Here is a 17104-nt window from a genome sequence, read left to right as displayed (position 1 = left end):
TATTACAGTCTCAAAATTACAGTATAATTATATTTAGTTAATTCCAAAAGCAATTGCTGCGTGGCCAGAATTCATTTATATAAACCTAGACTAAGCACTGAATTGACTAGGAAAGTGAGGTAAATCTAATTGAGATAGATTGAGCAAACCTAATCAGCAGGGATATTTAATGGCAAAGAGAACAAAGAATTAAATAAAGCGATGCAAAGGCTATTCAGAAGAGTGGATATATGAGATAATAGGCCTCTCCATCTCTGATGTCATGTCTGATTCAGTGAGTCATCCCTAGTATTTTGTTAGTTGGCTGCCAGTTTGCATTATATGTATATATATGTTTATACATGGAGGACATGTTCTGCTGTTCTTATACAGAATTTTATCCTGGTAGAACACATCCACTTCCAAATGCTGGCGCTTTGCAAAAACAGAAGGGCAGAAGAAGGCTTGCTTGCTGTCCCACCTCATTTATCATTAGCTGTTATGATTCTGATGAGCCAGAAGAACTCATATTTACCCTTAAGAATACAATTCACTTGTCTAGGAAAGGGGAACTTGTAGAGTTACCATGGGGTACCCAAGACCTGCATGGGGCTGGAAAATGCAGTATGGAACCTGTAGAAAGTTCACACTCCTCTGAAGTCAGATGTGAAGGCCAGATTTGAAATCCAGATTATCTTAAAATGTCATTAAATTACTGCAGGTTGGCAGTGGAATCGAACTATAGGCCATGATAACCTGACAGCTGAAAAGAAGACCAAAGACCATTTCTGCATTTCCCACTCTGAGTGCAATCTCTAGGAGCTGCTGGGGAGCCTGGGGATTATACTTAGGATGAATGTTATTATATCAGCTGATAATTTCCAGTTTGAAGAACACAGGCTAGTTGTGACCTTGTCCCTTGATTGCATCCTTTGATTACATCCCTTGAACCAGCTACAGAGAAGATGGGAGGCACGTAGCAGCTTTCCACCAGAGACCCTGTGTAACAGGATATTGAAAGAATATTAAGGTGGTTTTAATGTAGGAGAAGATTTGAAGTAAATAATATATAGTGATTTTTTTAAAAGAAGGAAATCTGAAAAATCATCTTGTTCCTGTAGGTTGCTTTCACTTTTAGAAGCTGTAAGTTCATATTGATCTTTCTGTTAGCACACAGATGCGGTTTATTGCCTTACAAATCTTTATATTGGTGTGATTTTTTTTTTTTTTGGTATGTTGACCTGACATTTAGTCATATAAAACATCTAATTTCATCAGTTTTCCATATAGAGCTGAGATGATATTCTGGCAATTGGATTTCAGTTACATATGTGAACGCTGGTTTATATTTCTGAAACTTTAAGGAAAACCCTTTTGTTTTGTATAGCAGCATTGAGCAAATGATGGACTCAAACACCTTATTTTAGAAAGGACATAATTACATTGTTAAATAATGCTTGAAAACAGGAGGAGAGAATGTGCATGGGGAAATTTTCATCCAAAATTGAGCTGTGGAGAGGCAGAGGCAGAAAGAGCTGAATGTCCTGTTTTTGATGGCAGAAGCTGCAGTACTGCAGTCTAAGAAATTAGAAGCAGTTGGCAGAGTGGATGATAGGAAACCAAGGAAAATCAGATGTTCATGTTGTAGAATAAATGCAGACAACATACAATTTCTCTGCTCTTCCCTTGGTTAGAGATACAACAAAGTTCAAGCCCATTAGTTCGTAAGCTGTGAAGTTCTGATTTTGGAATCATACCATAAATAGAATGAGCATAGCCTTGACCAAAAAAAGGATCAATCAATATATGAATGTTTTATTACTTAGAGTTATATGCATGTACTGGAAATTTGACCTCCCATGGATATATAGAAAGAGGAGTGGCAGCTTTTAAAAAGTTGGATTGGTGTTTGGGGAATTATTTTGGCTGTATGAATACTGATCAATGGGTCCACATATTATAGTTGAACAGGTTGCTTTTTCAGTAAGAAGAGAAACCACATATTTTACAGGGTAAATTTGAGCAAGTATTCACAGAGATATACAGCAAAATAATCATTAACCTTAGAAAAATACTTGGTAGAAGATAGAGCAGTGCTTCCTCTGGTGATGCAAGTTTTCTCTAAAGTAGTCATACCATTGTGGATGTTTATGTTTAAAAATTTGAATTTTCTTATGATTGTCTTTTCATGGTATTTATCTTAACAGAGCAAGAAGGGATGGTACTACCACACACATTTGTGTTGGAATTACAAAGATCATAAGGAGTCATAATCCAGATAGTTTATTAGAAATACTTAAATAGATTTGTTGACTTTGTGGTGTTATTATGAAATGCAGAAATAGCCGTAACTGTACATGAATCAAAAGTGAAAAATCAAATGTCACCAGAAATACCATCTCTTTGCTACCCACCTGTAGTTTATTCAGAGGAGTTTAGGGAGGAGCTGAAAACAAATGCTTTAGGGGCTTTGCATACATATGATGTATTTCTCAAGTGTGGCAATGTGAATTTGAAGAAGGTGCTTGAAAAACCCATCCAAGTGACATGTTATGTTGTATCAATGCTTTTAATATCCAGACTGTTGACCTCATACATTTATGATGTATGTGGTCAAACAGTAGTGCAGAGAGCTGATTGGAATGACTAATAATTCCAGTGGAATCATTACAGCATAATGGTGTCAACATGTACTACTGGGAGACTCTTAATCCTTGGAACATTAATATTACACTGGATGTGACCATCGCATGTCAAGACATACCATAAACCTTGTGTGATACTCATTACTGCAAGCAAAAGACACAAGGTTGTGATAGTTTCCAAGTGATCATCCTCATGTTTTGATATTATTTGGCTAATATTAAATACCATTTAGATACAGAGAAATAGTAATAGCACACACACAGTTAGCTGAGAACTTGAGTGTGAACCTCAGGAGTGCTGATGAGCATTTACATAGGTCACACAGAGAACAGACTGAAATAATTTGTGCAAGCAATGGTTTAATCCAAAAGAAGCCGGGTTAAATATAGTTAGTAATATCAAAAGTTGTGCTGTGCTACCAAAAACCCCCATACACTATGAATTTTTACAGTATCTGTGGGTTACACTGTGTATTTTTACAGTATCTGTGGCACTGAGAATTGTGTCAGATCTGACACAATACAGGTTGAGAATGCCCAGGTGACATTTTAAAAGGTCCCCAAAACTCCCGTTTGTCATCCATGTGAGAAACAAAAGACCTTTAAATCCTGTCCCAGCCCTACTGGTAGATTGTGGGCACATGCAATGGTAAATGCTGGACTGCAAATTTATGGCCTCTGTGTGCAGTACTCCCCCAGTGTTGAAATGAGCCCCTAGCAGACCTTCACTGCCATAGGACTGGGGGAATGAAGATGCACAACAACAGATTTGGCTCTCAGGACTTACCTGCCGAAGCCCCAAACAACTGCAGCTACTGCTGCTTTGAAGTAGAGTTTTGGGGTGCTCAACACAGATATAAAGCAGGCACTTCCTCTGCTTATTTTCTATGACTTTCTCTCGTGGTACCTCAGGGGTAAGCCTGAAGTAATCCCCAGCAGCTTCAGTGTAGTTGCTTTAGATTTATACCCATATAAACAGGAGCTCTATTTGCCCATTGTTTCTAAAATACGAGGTTTCTCTTCCATATCAAACTTCAGCGACTTATTTTATATTCCCTTACATCATGTTTTATCACAGATAATCCAGGAATATTGTTTCTCTGAGTAATAAACTTGTTCTTTAGTGCATGACCAGAGTAAAGGATATTGTGTCTTTTAGACATCACGTATAGACAAGAAGATATAAATGAGAGTTAATAACCATCAAATGTGTCTATTTCCTTTTCCTATAAATTAGAGCATGCTTTCCTACTGAATTTTGCAAGAAGGAAAACAGACTCCCTCCTGCTGATGTGGGGAAGCAATGCTAAATCTCCCTAAAGATTCACTCTGGCTTCTTACAGCTGTATGTTAGTACCTTTTTATATGCAATTTTACTTCATTTAGTCTTTAAGGTTGTGCCTGAGGTTAGTTTAAAAGGTTAGTTAAATGTTAATGGATGTTAATGCTGCAATTAAATTGTTAAATCAATTGAAAACTGTGGCTCCATCTCTATCTGTGTTAGTGCCGGCCTGAGTTGCATTGGCGTATAAATTAAAAGCTGTAAATCTAGTGAAGTCTAATTAGAGACCAAATTTCTCATTTATCTTATTTTCACAGGACTGTAAGCACTGATAGATAATCAACGAAGGGCTAAAACTTTTTAACATTAAAAAACTATTTTATCTATTTCAGGACTCAGGTGACTGATTATAATTCAGATCCAATTACTGTAAAAGGTCATATGTGAAATGAAGTTCTTACAGACACTACAAGTTTTATTTTACAAGTTTGCATACACTGCTGCACCACCTACATCCCAAAAAGCAAAAGTAAATACACTGAACAAGATGATATCAAAACGCTCTTCAATTAGCCTCCCTCATGTAAGCCTTTGAAGTTTGTGATTTTAATACATGAGCACATCCAGTGTTCAATCCTACAGCACATGCTTAAGCTTCCCAGGTTATGTGTGTGCTTAAGAGTCTTGTTGGTTCTTGCTTTCTGTGAGCAAAGGTAATTAGCAACATGCTTAAATACATTTGCCATAGATACAGTGATACAAATTCTTGGATTTGTGAGAATGGTTATTTCCATTGTTATGCTTAAATTAACTACTGGCAACCTGCCACTTAGGAAAAAGAAAGGAAAAAAACCCCAGGCTGTTTTATCCACGAAGGTCTTGAGGAAAAGGAAATGCCGATCTTAATCCAACTTGCAGTGCCCCAGTTTTGAGGGTGTTTTCGTGCACTAAAAACACATGCTACTTAATGTTAGTTCCTCCAAAGTTAAAAGTGAGATTTAATCATGCTGCTTCTGTTGGCTTATTTTTCCAACACCCCCTGTGATTCTCCGAAGTGTAGATCTTAAAGCTGCAAAAAGGCCAACAACAGATTGCAGCATGAGCATAGGGAGCAGCATCAAGACTCATTAGTTTACAAATAAACCACAAGACAAATGTTTAAAATGTTTGTAGGTTCCAAATCACAGTTCTAAAATTGCATCCTTTTGGTCATGTAGGAGTGTTAGAAATGTTACAGTTTTACATGTTAATTTCTTTTTTAGTGACTGTTCCTGGAGCACTTGGGGAAACATGTTTTGCTTTGGGAAATAAAAGGAGAAAAAAAAAATCCTCTGTCCTAACCAATTAAGACTTCACAGAAAGAAGTCATGAGCTCAGATTCTGCTAGAAGGCCTTCTTCCAAAGAAGCATCAGCTCATGTCCTTTCTAGTGACTTCAGCTAAATTTCAACATCCATTAAAACACAAAAAGAGATCAAATCTGAAAATGAATTGCCAAGTAGCTTGAATGTTCTAAACTTTTCTCTCTCTTAATTTTGTCACAAATTCAGATCTTCTAAAAACATCTCGGCTGCAAACTCTGCAGGAAAAATGCTGTTGTGTTGTGTGTCCCCTACAGCAAATGAAAAAGAATGTTCTGGTTTTGTTCTAAAAGGCACACAAATTTTCTGACTGTCTTTTCTTTCCTGTTTGCATCAGTTTCAGTATTCACAGATTTGATATATCACATTGCACCCCCCAAAAAAGTTGTAAATGAATGTTGAACAGTCAAATATCCACAGGAGTAGATTGTGGATATTTAGTAGATAATAGTTCAAAACCTTTTGTTTTGTACTATTTTGTTAAATAGTGCTTTTCCAATTGTTTTGGTAGGTGATTAGTTAATATTTCAGATAATTATTTAACTATTTTTTTGTCACAGAGGTTCTGCATCTTCATAAGAAATGGACAGGACCATTGCTAACAGCAATCATAAATCACTTCTGCCAGAAGTACTCTCTTTAAAATTGTAACTTGCTTTCCTTTCACTTCCTTGGTAAGAAAAGACAGCAAGGAATGATAATTCTTTTTACTAAGTGCTCAGAGTAGTAAATAGTTGCCTTATAGCAAGATGTAATGTCATAAAGCAGGATATAAAAATAATAATAGTTAATCATTAAATAGCATGTTTCATCCACAGAAAATGGAGCTCTTAGAAAAGATGACTAAATAGCATTATCCATTTCCTTAATCCATCTCCTTTCCTTAATAATAATTTGATAAAATGGAAGCCAACTTTATCTCACCTTGAAAATAATAGTCTAGTTATACCAAACTTTCTCTACTACTTTCTAAACAACAATGCTAAATTTCAATAAATATTTGAGGGAAAGTCACAGTCTTTTAAGTGAAGGAAGAAACAACACAGATACAACTAAATTCATTGTTGAGTCAATGATTAATTGAATTGTAAAAGAGAAGCTGAAGTTAATACAAGAATGGGAGAGATCTAAGTGTTTCTCCATAGTAGATCTGAGGCTTGTTGAATCCATAGGGAATACTCTTAGTCCTCTCAGAACCTGTGGTCTGGAAAGTTTCCTCACAGGCCAAGTGAAACACTATTTTGCCATAGAACAATTTCATGTGAACTCACTCTGATGGGTGTTTCTGTAGAACTTGAACAATACCTGCAGATGAAAGAATACTTTCTTTATCCATTGTTCTCATCTGGTTGACTTCCATTACTGCTCTTGCTTGTGTTTTGGGAGGCAGAGGAGTTCTCATCTTGCATTATGTGCCTTTGCTGTGCCATGTCATTTCTGGACAGAACAAAAGTGTTCCAGTATTGTTCTGTGGACCCAGCAGAAGAAGGACAAAATTTGGAGCAGTTGGGAAAAGGACTTACCATGTTCCCTATTTCAAACTTTATTTTTCTAGTTCTGTTCTGATCAAGTACCAAGCCACTGCTATTTGAAAGCTTCTCTTTGTCAGATCGAGTCTCCCTGGCCTGTAACTCAGACACAGAAACCTTCCTTTGATTTTTGTAGCCCACAAAGAGTTCTCCAAGAAACCTTTTCTTTCCTTTCTCTTTGTTAGTGTTCAACTTTCATGTAGATTTTGGTGTGTGAAACCCTGAAGAGATGCCTTGATTTTGTGAGTGGGTCAGATGTTGTTCTTGGTCTGTCTGTTTTCATGGCTGTAGAACATATTGCATGACATTTGGGGGACAGGTGTTACATACCTGCATGAGTGACATGGTTTTATCAGTTTTACTTGTGACAGCGAGCTGCTACTTCCCCTGGGCCAGCACAGATGTCAGTGGGCCCTACAGTGCTGCTTCAGGGAACTAGATGTGGGAAAATTTCTCCTAGCTGAAGGAGTAAATAACTTTCTCTTGGACTCCATCTATAAGGCAGTGCAAAAACAACCATTACCCACTGTGCAGAGAAGGGGAGTGATGGGGAGGCATCATTCCTTTTGGTGACAGTCCACACTTCATCTCAGTCAGTGTCACAAACACCAGCATCCCACAGCAGTATCATAAACCTGTATCCAAAAGAGCAGCTTCTTTTACGTTTTGTTATATTTTGTCTGGAGGGGGTATACTTACTGTTCCAAACAAGAAAAAAAATCCCATGGCAATATGGAACAGTTGTCTTTCAGGCTGGGTTTTATCTGATGATCACCACCCTGCCTATTGCTAATTTCAGCAGGATTTCTGTAAATAGCTTGGTGGTATTTGCTTGGTGAGCAAAAGCATCTCTAAATGTCTGGATTAGAGCACTGGTAAGAGAAAACATTTACAAGTCTAAGTTTGTTCTCCAGTGGGTAATATACTGGGAGGCAGATAAAATCATCCTGCAGCCTTTCATGACTGGCAGTGTCTGGTAACACAGCAATGAGTGCTGAATGTGTAGATAAAAGAGTAAGGCACCGGAATAGCGGGGGACTCTGCAGATCAGCACTGATGTGCGTTGATAGAATTACTCCCTGTAAAGGGAACTTGTATGGCATCTGCCTGCAGATATCTGACACTCATCAACATTGTCATTGTCTTGCTTCCATGGGAATCAGATATTAATTTTACAAAGCCTAAATGCAAGCTAGAAACAAGACAGATAAATGTATTTTATGCTGTCGCGTTTTGCCTTGTGATGCTCACGGCAGTGCTTAGCTGGAACCTCTGTAGGTGGGTTTGCTTCAGCATTTACGTGAGGATGACAAGGGGCAGAACATGTTAAGCAGAAAACAAAAGTACAGGGAATGTTACCCATCCATTAGGAGTGGGATGGCTCCTGGGAGAGATTCTTGTCTGCGACTACCCAATCTCCAAACTGTGATGGTAAACAACAGAACTTGAGAGCAAGGCAGATGACATTGCCTGATTCTGGAGACAGGAGTTCCCTGTAAAAGTCAGATTTTCCTTCTGCCTTCTAGGAGATAGTGGTTCTAAGCGGCTCCCTGAGACAGGAGTGCCTTTTTCTTTTTTATTTTTATGATTTCGGTGTTTTTCTGAATGAGACCCGTTCGTAGTGTGATGATCAGGAGCTCCCCTTCCCTCCATCCGTCATTCCCCACTGCTGTGCAAGCAGGAGCCCTGCTCTCTGACAGCAGGGGCCAAGGTGGTTGTTTGCAGCAGAGAGATTCAACCATTTGTGCAACCCGGCTGTTTCCAAACAAGCCGGGCTCCTGCAAGCCTTACCAGCTGTGAGTAATAGTGAAGGGAAGGGGGGAAAAAAGAAAGCTGCCTGGGCCTGCAGGCTTCAGACAGGCAGGCTCTGGGGGAAACAAGAGAAAGCCATTAACTAACCACAGTATTATCTTGATTCTCTCAGAGAAACGAGCTAGGGACGGCTAATGAACTAGCCTTAACGTTTCAAACTGAATGCACCTCTGGGAGCTCTCCTAGAACAAACAGTGTGACAGATCAATGCCTGATGCCTATATCAAGAGAAAAGGTTATTTGCCTCTCTAAGGAATTGCAGGATTAGTATATTGCTATGATACACTTTGTATCCTTTTCAAAATATGGGCTTATATGTTGTGCTTATTTTTATTTTTGTAAGTTGTAAACTCCACTAGTGTGAGCAATAAAAAGGTAATCCATTCTTCTCTGCCCCCCTCTCTTTCCCAGGATCCTTTATGTTTGGGAGCCTACACATGCACTGTTTGACTGTTGTATGCACCTTGCCACAGAGACACTCACTTTTAGAAAGTTTTTTTAAAAAAATCAGTTTAGAGCTGTGTCACTTGGTTGGGACCCTATGAAAGGCCTTGATAGGAGGCAGATTCTTAATAGAAGAAAACCTTGTGTGTGGAAGGTTTTGCTTAGTTTCTGCTGCTATCACTGGTATTTTCCACGTTCTTGGGCAGTTCTGTGTGTGTCCAGGCTTTAGAGCCCCATCTCTAAAATGGGATAGTAAACCTTCCTTTCTGTTACTGCTTCTCTGCCTTTGCTGTTTAGATTGAAAACTCCTGCACAGGATGTTCTTCCTATTTATACTGTACCTGGAACGTGGACTGTAGATCCCTGTTGGGAGTTTTTGATAATTTAGTTAATACAAAAATAACCTCCAAGTGTAATACAATTTGTAAAAGAGATGAAAGGAAGTGACAAAGATGAAGGTGGGACCTGGAGATAATTTACCATATAAAATTATTAGAATTGGTAGAGTTTTTGGGCTAGGAAGAGGTCAGGCTAGGTTATTCTTTATCCTTGTGCCTTGTCCTTTGATGCCTAGAGCAATACCAAGCCAAGGGGGTAAATAGTCCAAGTGCAGCAGTCTTACCTCCTCCACTGGAGGCAGAGTTGTTTTTAACTGCTGTCTATGATTTCACTATATCCTTTGATATTGGCATTTTTCTTTAAAGCCAAAGCCCTTGAAAACTATTTTGATCAATTACCTCATTCAGGAAGCTGCTGTACGTATTTAACCATAGACACAGGCTTTGGTCAGGCTATCAAAGTAATTTTCATTTTTACAAATTATTACTTTAATGAGAATTAGATGAGGAGTGAATTATTGTTTTTTAAGAAAAATAAAAATCTCCAGGTGATTTGTCAAGAGATAATTGTCTGAGCATCAGCATTTAAGGAGGTCTGCATTTCCTTCTAGGAAGGAAACACGTTAAATGCTTAAATTAAAACAATGTTGTAAATTAGAAAATGGGACAAAATTAGCTTTATCTCCCCCCAGTTGTACCCAGGAATTGAGTCAGAAAGTGATACATGTATCCCAACTTAAATGCTTTGCGTCAAATTCTGATATCTGTATTGTGCTTTAGTAGCTGTTACTTCATCCCTACTTCTACTGATGTCAGTGGAACTACAGATGAAACAAAGAGTGATTCAGTGTGAGTAAAGCCACCAGAATTTGGCCTTTTGAAGTTAGTATGAGCTTTGCTATTGACGCCATTGGAGAGGAGAAATTGTTCTTTGATCATCTTCTGAAAACCACAGTTGAGCTTCGTAGGTTTTAAACCAAACATAGCACACAATTGCTTGGTTCAGGACAGGTACTACAGAATTCTTCATATGAGGTACAAAGTCACTTCTCCTGGACCTTCCATTCTGTCACAAACCCCAGTGTTACTAGGGCTTTTGGAAGCCAGTGTTTACTTTTAGAATTAATTTTCTAGTGCAGATTTCCTGCAGTAAGTTGAAAATAAAATTCGCTAATATCCAAGAAAGAAAAACAGCAATTTCTGAACATCTCTACTTTATAAATCATGTTGATTTTCACTGGGAGGGTGAAAATATTATTAGGGATGTCACAAGGTCCAAATTTTCTCTGTGTGTGAGAGATTGAGAGTTGGTTATTTCAGGGGATATGAAATATAATATTGTGTTTCCAGTCTCTTTCTATGTACAGTCAGGCAAAGCTTTCATTCAGAACTGAGTTGAGAATTGGCCTAGTCATGATGAAATGTGAAATCTTCTGGTCATGGAAATTCAGGAAACATGCATGTGCAAAGAGAAAAAGTCCAGATTGATGTAAAGTGTTGATGTCCTGGAAAGGTGGATGGATGAAGTAATTCTTATTTGTCAAAGTGTTTTGAAAGCCTCTGCAAAGCAGTGAAAGACACTAACAAAGCTTATTGTATTATTTGCATCAGAAGTGGTCTGAATCATGCTGATTTTACTCGGAGAAACTGTCCCAATGAAGCAATTGATTGTTATCCTTCTCTTGGCTTTTTGACACCGTTTAGAACCAGAAACAAATTTTTCAGTAATCCCTTCATGCTTGCCACTGATAAATAACTGTGGCTTCTCCAGACTCAGGGGCTTCTTGTAACTCACTAGTAAAGTTATAGTTGTGCCTGACTGAAGATATGATCAGGGCAAGGTTTGCAAAGAGAGAGATCAAAGATTTTGTTGCTTCCCACACACTTTGCCATAGTAACTTAAGTAGAGGAAACTGAAATGTCTTTTTGTCACTATACACATACTGCCTTGTTAAAGATTATACTTTTTTTCAATTCCAAGTAACAAGAAGTAATTGATATCAAACTGTTTTGGGAACAACACTGGGCTATTGTATCACCCCAGTCCCTCCACTACAGAGTCATAAAATTGTTCAAGTTAAAAAGACTTTTAAGATCATTGAGTCCAACCATTAACCCAGCACTAATCCATGTCCCCAAGTGCCACATCTACATGTTTGATTAGTGCCTCGAACTGATACCACGTTCTGGACCTTTCCAGTAAAATGCAAAGGAACATGTGAAGTCTCCCAAACTCAGTGCAGAGGTCAGTAAGAGTTTTCCAAAGGGACTAACTGAATAAAAATTTTGTCCAAATTTCAACTAAAGTCAAAACTGACTTAGGTGCTCAGAGGGACTCATTAGTTTCATTTTGCTTCTCTTTTTTTGTATTGTCCAATGGCCCTCTATGCAGCCAGGAAGCTAATTTTCCAAAAAAAAAGACATTATTGCCTTCTCCAGACATGTTCGAACACCTCTGTTAAGGCAACCTTCAACAAAGCTACGATTTTGCCGAGTAAAACTTCAGCAATTTATAAATTAAAACCCACTTTTGTTAAACTTCGCCTTATACCAAATGCATATAAAACATGCATTTTAACACAGGGCAAAGAGTTTGTAGTGTTTCAGGGCATTACAAGGTGTGTTTATACATTCTTTTCCTGTCTCTTGCCTAGTTTGGACAAGGTCAGTTCAAAAGTCCTTGTTTATATATTTTTCAGCGGTCTTATCTTTCCTCTGGGCGTGTGACGCAACTGGGGAAAGGTTACCCAGTGAGACCATTTGCTGTATGGATGAACTCGTAGACGATGGCATATCAGGGAGCTTCTAAAGGAAATATTATATGGTCCATCAAGGCAATCTCAAATTTCCTGATTGCATATATTTAAATAGGATAAGCTCCAGTTACCTAAGCACTTGTTTTGGCTGTAATGGAAAATAGGAGACTAATGTGGATCATAATGCCTATCTCATGCCAGCCCATAAAGGTATATGAAAATAAATCTTAATATCTGTTATTAGAAGAATGGGGGTAGCGGGTGAAGAGTTGAATCTATGCAACTATAGACAGGAAAAAAAAATTAACTGGATCTGGTTTAAGATTATACCTGTGCATTGAATACATTCATCAGTGTCTGGTTTTGTATTTCTTCTTCCTCATGATACCCCAGATAAGAAGTGGTAACTAAGTCTTAATGGTTTTAAAACTTTCTGTCTGTAACCATAAAGTGACCATTTACAAATTGGAATGCATTGTTGAGTGGGGATCCAGTTCCTTTCTCTGCCAGACCTGTCCGTGCAGGTAGATCTTTGAGTTAAGACAACAGCAGACTGTTGAAAAGGTAGATTTTGTGTGTGTGTGGTTTGTTCTTCCTTTTTTTTTTTTTTAGGCAGTATGCATGTTAGGAGTTTCATCAGAAGACAGCTGCTTAGAACAGCTGTCTGCTTATGTGCCCATCTTAGGAGAGAATGATTAATGAATTCACTTGGGCAGTGAGAAACTCAGTTCACTGATCCATAGTTTCAGCACAGGTATTGATGTGAAACTAATGAGAAATTTGATGCTCAAATTTGAATGTTTATTCCAATTACCAAACAACAGATCTAAATTAAAAAATAGCTTGAAACCTTAACCTTTTATTAGTAACATTGAAAACTGAACTGTGGCTTTGCATCCTGTGGTGCAATCTGAAGACTCGATGTGCTACCACCTACGTTGTTTTGGGGAAGGGAGAGAGAATGGCTTCTCCTGATTGACCCTGCTCCCACTACCTGATAATTGGAATCTTTTTCCTTCCACCCCTCCCACTCCTGTTTAACGGGTATATTTTTCCCCAGGAATTAAACATGTGCTAAGAATTGAGCTGTAGGCATCCCCTACAGCTCTATTAAAATACTGCATTCACTAAGTGCTCTGAGCAATGTTTATCTGATTGTGGTGTGGTACACAAGAGTTCCAGGTCTGTCCTAAAATGCTTCCAGTCTCTATAAGCAAAGGATAGAGGAAATAGGTAGATACAAGCTTTAGTTCATACATATTAAGGTATGGGGAAATGAAATGATTTGTTGAAGTTACACACAAAGTTTGTTTGGCACTTGACCTTTGATTCCTGCATTTTCAGTCTTGTGAAGAATTGCTGTTATCCTTCAAAACTGACTTTTTACCATGTTTCTATCAGAAGGGAATAAGAACTCTTGAAAGTTACTCAATGCATTCAAGTTGTCCTGTCAGCTAAAACCTGGTGTTTTTGCAAAGGATAAATACTTCTAATTTTTATACAAATCAGTGGCAGTTTATAACTCTGCATCTTGCACAATCAAGTAATTTAAAAACAAAGTTCAGAGGGGAAAATTTAGCATTTTAATACAGGAGCGTTTCATGAAAGTACTTGCGGCTGGGCAAGAATCTTTTTTTAAAAGAATTTATTAACTGCACATTTAAGACTGAACTTGGATGATCTCAATACCCTTTGCTTTAGATGCCTGCTGTGCTGGCTTTTTCCTGTTTCATGTAGGTATTCAGAAATGTGATGGCAATTCTGTTCTAATAGAAGTAAGTCAGGTTGCTGAAAATGTGCAGCAAACGTTGCTAAATTCTGCAAAACAGGTCCATCAAATACCCATGAGGGAAATGGAAGATTTTACACTGATTACTGTTCAAGGATATTTGTGAACAATTCAAATGTTTTTCCAGTACCTGGGTGCTCGTGAATTTGTAGCAAAGCAGTGCTGAGGCAGATGGTACTTAATACATGCTCTTGGCCTGTAAATATCCATCTCAAGTCACCTTCGTACACATCTGCAATGCCCTGTTTAGCCCATCCACCAAGGAGTGGTGGCATCCACAGCAGCTGTTGTTGTCTCCCTCCTCAGGCATTCCCAAAGCTACCCCTGTCTCTGAGGGTCATGGCATATGTCTTGTGGCACTTGGCCACGTGAAAATTGCAACGTGTAGGTCAGGAAAATTATGTCTTATTGTAGATTTTAGGTCAAGCCACATGTAAAGACAAGCAGTTGTTTGCAAAGCAAACAACACACAGTAAAAGGTCCATGAGTTTCTGAGAAAACTGTGTAGATTTCTGTGACGTTAAAATTAAAAGTGAATGTGCAAACATTGTTTTTAGGTTGGTATGACTATCCATTAGCTTTTAATTTCAGCCATCATGGAACAATGTTTCACAGCCTGGATTAATATCCCTTTTCTACTTAATTTTAGGAACACAGTTTGTGAAATCACTAATGTTAACAGCTTATCTTGTCAGCATGCTCGCTTTTGGTGATATAAACTCATTTGGGATTGAGATCAGGGAAAGTCCTTGCTTCCTTAGAAGAATCATGGCCCTGGGATCACTAGTCACTAGTTGAGAACAAAAGCACAGAGGATCACGGACAGCAGACTTTGAGGGGTCCTGTGCAAGGACAACATGGTCACCAGCTCTGCCTTCATGCATATTCACAATCCATGCATTTCCAGAAAGAAATTGGTCATGGATTGCTCAAGCCAGTGAAGACACTTCAAGCATTTTTGTACATTTTTTTAATGGGTGTGGGGCTGGACCTACACTGGCAGTACCCAGACACTGAATCTGTAGCTGTGTGTTCACAGGGTATGATTCTGTTCCTTTTCTCCCAAGATCCCCATTCATTGCATTATACAATAGCCACTGGGAGGATTAGAGCACAATTTCCATCTTGTTCCATTAGTTATTTGTATTTCAACATCAGCTGGAGACCTTTGTCAAGAGCTAGACCTTGTTGTACTTGGTGCTATGTATATCCATAGCAGAAGGCAATTCTTTCCCCACAGATATTACAGTTTAGAAACCTTGAGGTTTAGAGAGATCTGCTCTATGACATACATAGTGACAAACTTCATTATTGTTTTAAGTCTAGCTAATGCCTAGAAAAATGCTGCTGGATCAGTCAGAAAAAGGGCTTTAATTCCCCTGCTGGGTCTCTCCCTGTTGTGTCATTTATTTGTAAAAAGAAAGTGCTTCAATTTTGTGGGTTTTTTTGTTGGTTGTTTTTTTTTTTCCTCTTTTCAAACCAAAGGTTTGGAGCTTCTTGGAATAAAAAAGAAAAAAAATTCTTTAAGCCTTTGTGAAGCAATGAAAACTTTCAAAAGAAATGACCCAGTCCCCTCTTTGGTTCACACCTATCTGGTCAAAGAGTTCAGCTCTCCGTGGAGGCTCCCAGACCTAACAGCAGTCATGCGGAACCTGTTTGCTGGCTTTCAGGCTCGGCACTTTCCAGGGTGCCCCATCTCAACATGCCTGACATTTCTGGCCTGGCAGCCAAGAGGAATAAAACCTCTGGGGAGAACCTAAAATTAAATGACTCCTTTTGGTCAGATCAAGGTTGTTCACTTCAGTAACTCCGCTGCAACTCTGCCCTTCTCTCATTTAGTGGCCATGGAAAAGCCTATTCTCCCCCTTTGCCTCTTTTCCCTTTAGAGACTTCAAATACAGTCCTTGAATGCCAAGACTAGGAAAAGTAGCTTCGTTTTACAGAGAAATAAATAAGAAAACAATCAGACCTTTGTTAGTGTCCTCTTATTTTATAAAGCATTATTTGTCTATGCATTCCTGTACGGTAGAGAGTGTAGAGCACCCTCTTGGTTTATGTAGAACAGTCTCTTGATCTGTTACCTCTCTAACATGAAATATATTAAGGTCAGAAGAGTGTTCTAGTCCTTGTCATATAGCTGTGACAAACCTCTCAGATTTTGATTTTGGAGGTGAGCACAGGAGATGGCAGAACATGCTTCTCCTGATGAGTCTTTCACTTCAATAGCACTTACATCTCCGAGTCTAACACCTACCAATTTATATGCATGCTTTGGTCAAGGGCATTTTCTGAATGGTCTCTTAACTGGGGGAAAGGCCCTGCTCTGCAGCTTAGATGCTGTGAGGTGTTGAAGTGTGCAGCCTGACTGACTCTAGCAGGACTGATATCTTAAAACAAGGCATGTACTGAACTGAGTTGCTCAGGTAGTGCTTGTGTTTGGGTTGTAGGAAACATCTGATGTGTGAATGGCTGAGCTGATCACTTCTGCAATAGAACACATTTCTTTTTCCTCTGTCCACAGCCACCATCTATTTATTTTCCTTTGCCACCTGGCTTCGTTTTTCACCTTTTCTCCTCTATCCCTGATCTCTTTTGATCAATTCTTTCTCTTTTTATCCTTTATGGATTCTCCAGAGTGGAACAGAACCCAGTAATACTTACATATGAACTCAATTTTTCAAGCCATGATTTTGTTTTTGGTTTAGTGTTTTGGTTTGGTTTTTTTTTTTTTTTTTTTAATGAGAAGGAAATATCTTGCCCAAGGCTAGTTTTAAGCATTTGGCATAAAAGTTAGGGGTACATCAAAATTATCTGAAAAATAAAATTATGAACAAAATTAAAATACTCATCAATGCTTCTCATTGGCTGGCTTTTCTGCAGCTTCCTACATTGGTGCTAATCAGTGTTGTAAGCCAGCAATGTGAACTCTTCTAAAGATCATGGCCCAAACTACACTTTTATTTCAAACTAGAGTTTAAGCTCACTGATAGAAGGTGGTGGGTATGATGTGGGTTGCATCCTTGTATGAGGCAGCATCACCCAGCTTTTCAAAACCAGGGGAGAGCTGGGAATCTGTTGCAAATTGATCTTTCAAGATGCTGGAGGAGCAAGCCAGAGCTGCCTCTGCCTGATGCCATTTTGTGCCAGTGCCAGGCTTCAGGCAACTCACT

General features: G+C 38.6%; 1 long non-coding RNA gene across 1 annotated transcript; it reads left to right on the top strand.

Annotated features, from left to right (window-relative positions):
- Positions 1-2684: 2684 nt before the first annotated feature.
- On the top strand, positions 2685-5281 carry LOC108639093. The gene is made up of 3 exons (XR_001920255.1): positions 2685-2788; positions 3862-3969; positions 5169-5281. It is a non-coding gene; the product is annotated as an uncharacterized LOC108639093 (long non-coding RNA).
- The last annotated feature ends 11823 nt before the right edge of the window (positions 5282-17104 follow it).

Source organism: Manacus vitellinus, unplaced genomic scaffold, assembly GCF_001715985.3.
Source record: "Manacus vitellinus isolate BGI_N305 unplaced genomic scaffold, ASM171598v3 scaffold_16_pilon, whole genome shotgun sequence".
NCBI lineage: Eukaryota > Metazoa > Chordata > Aves > Passeriformes > Pipridae > Manacus > Manacus vitellinus.
The sequence above is the reverse complement of the archived record's forward strand: the minus strand, read 5'-3'. Positions and strand labels throughout refer to the sequence as shown.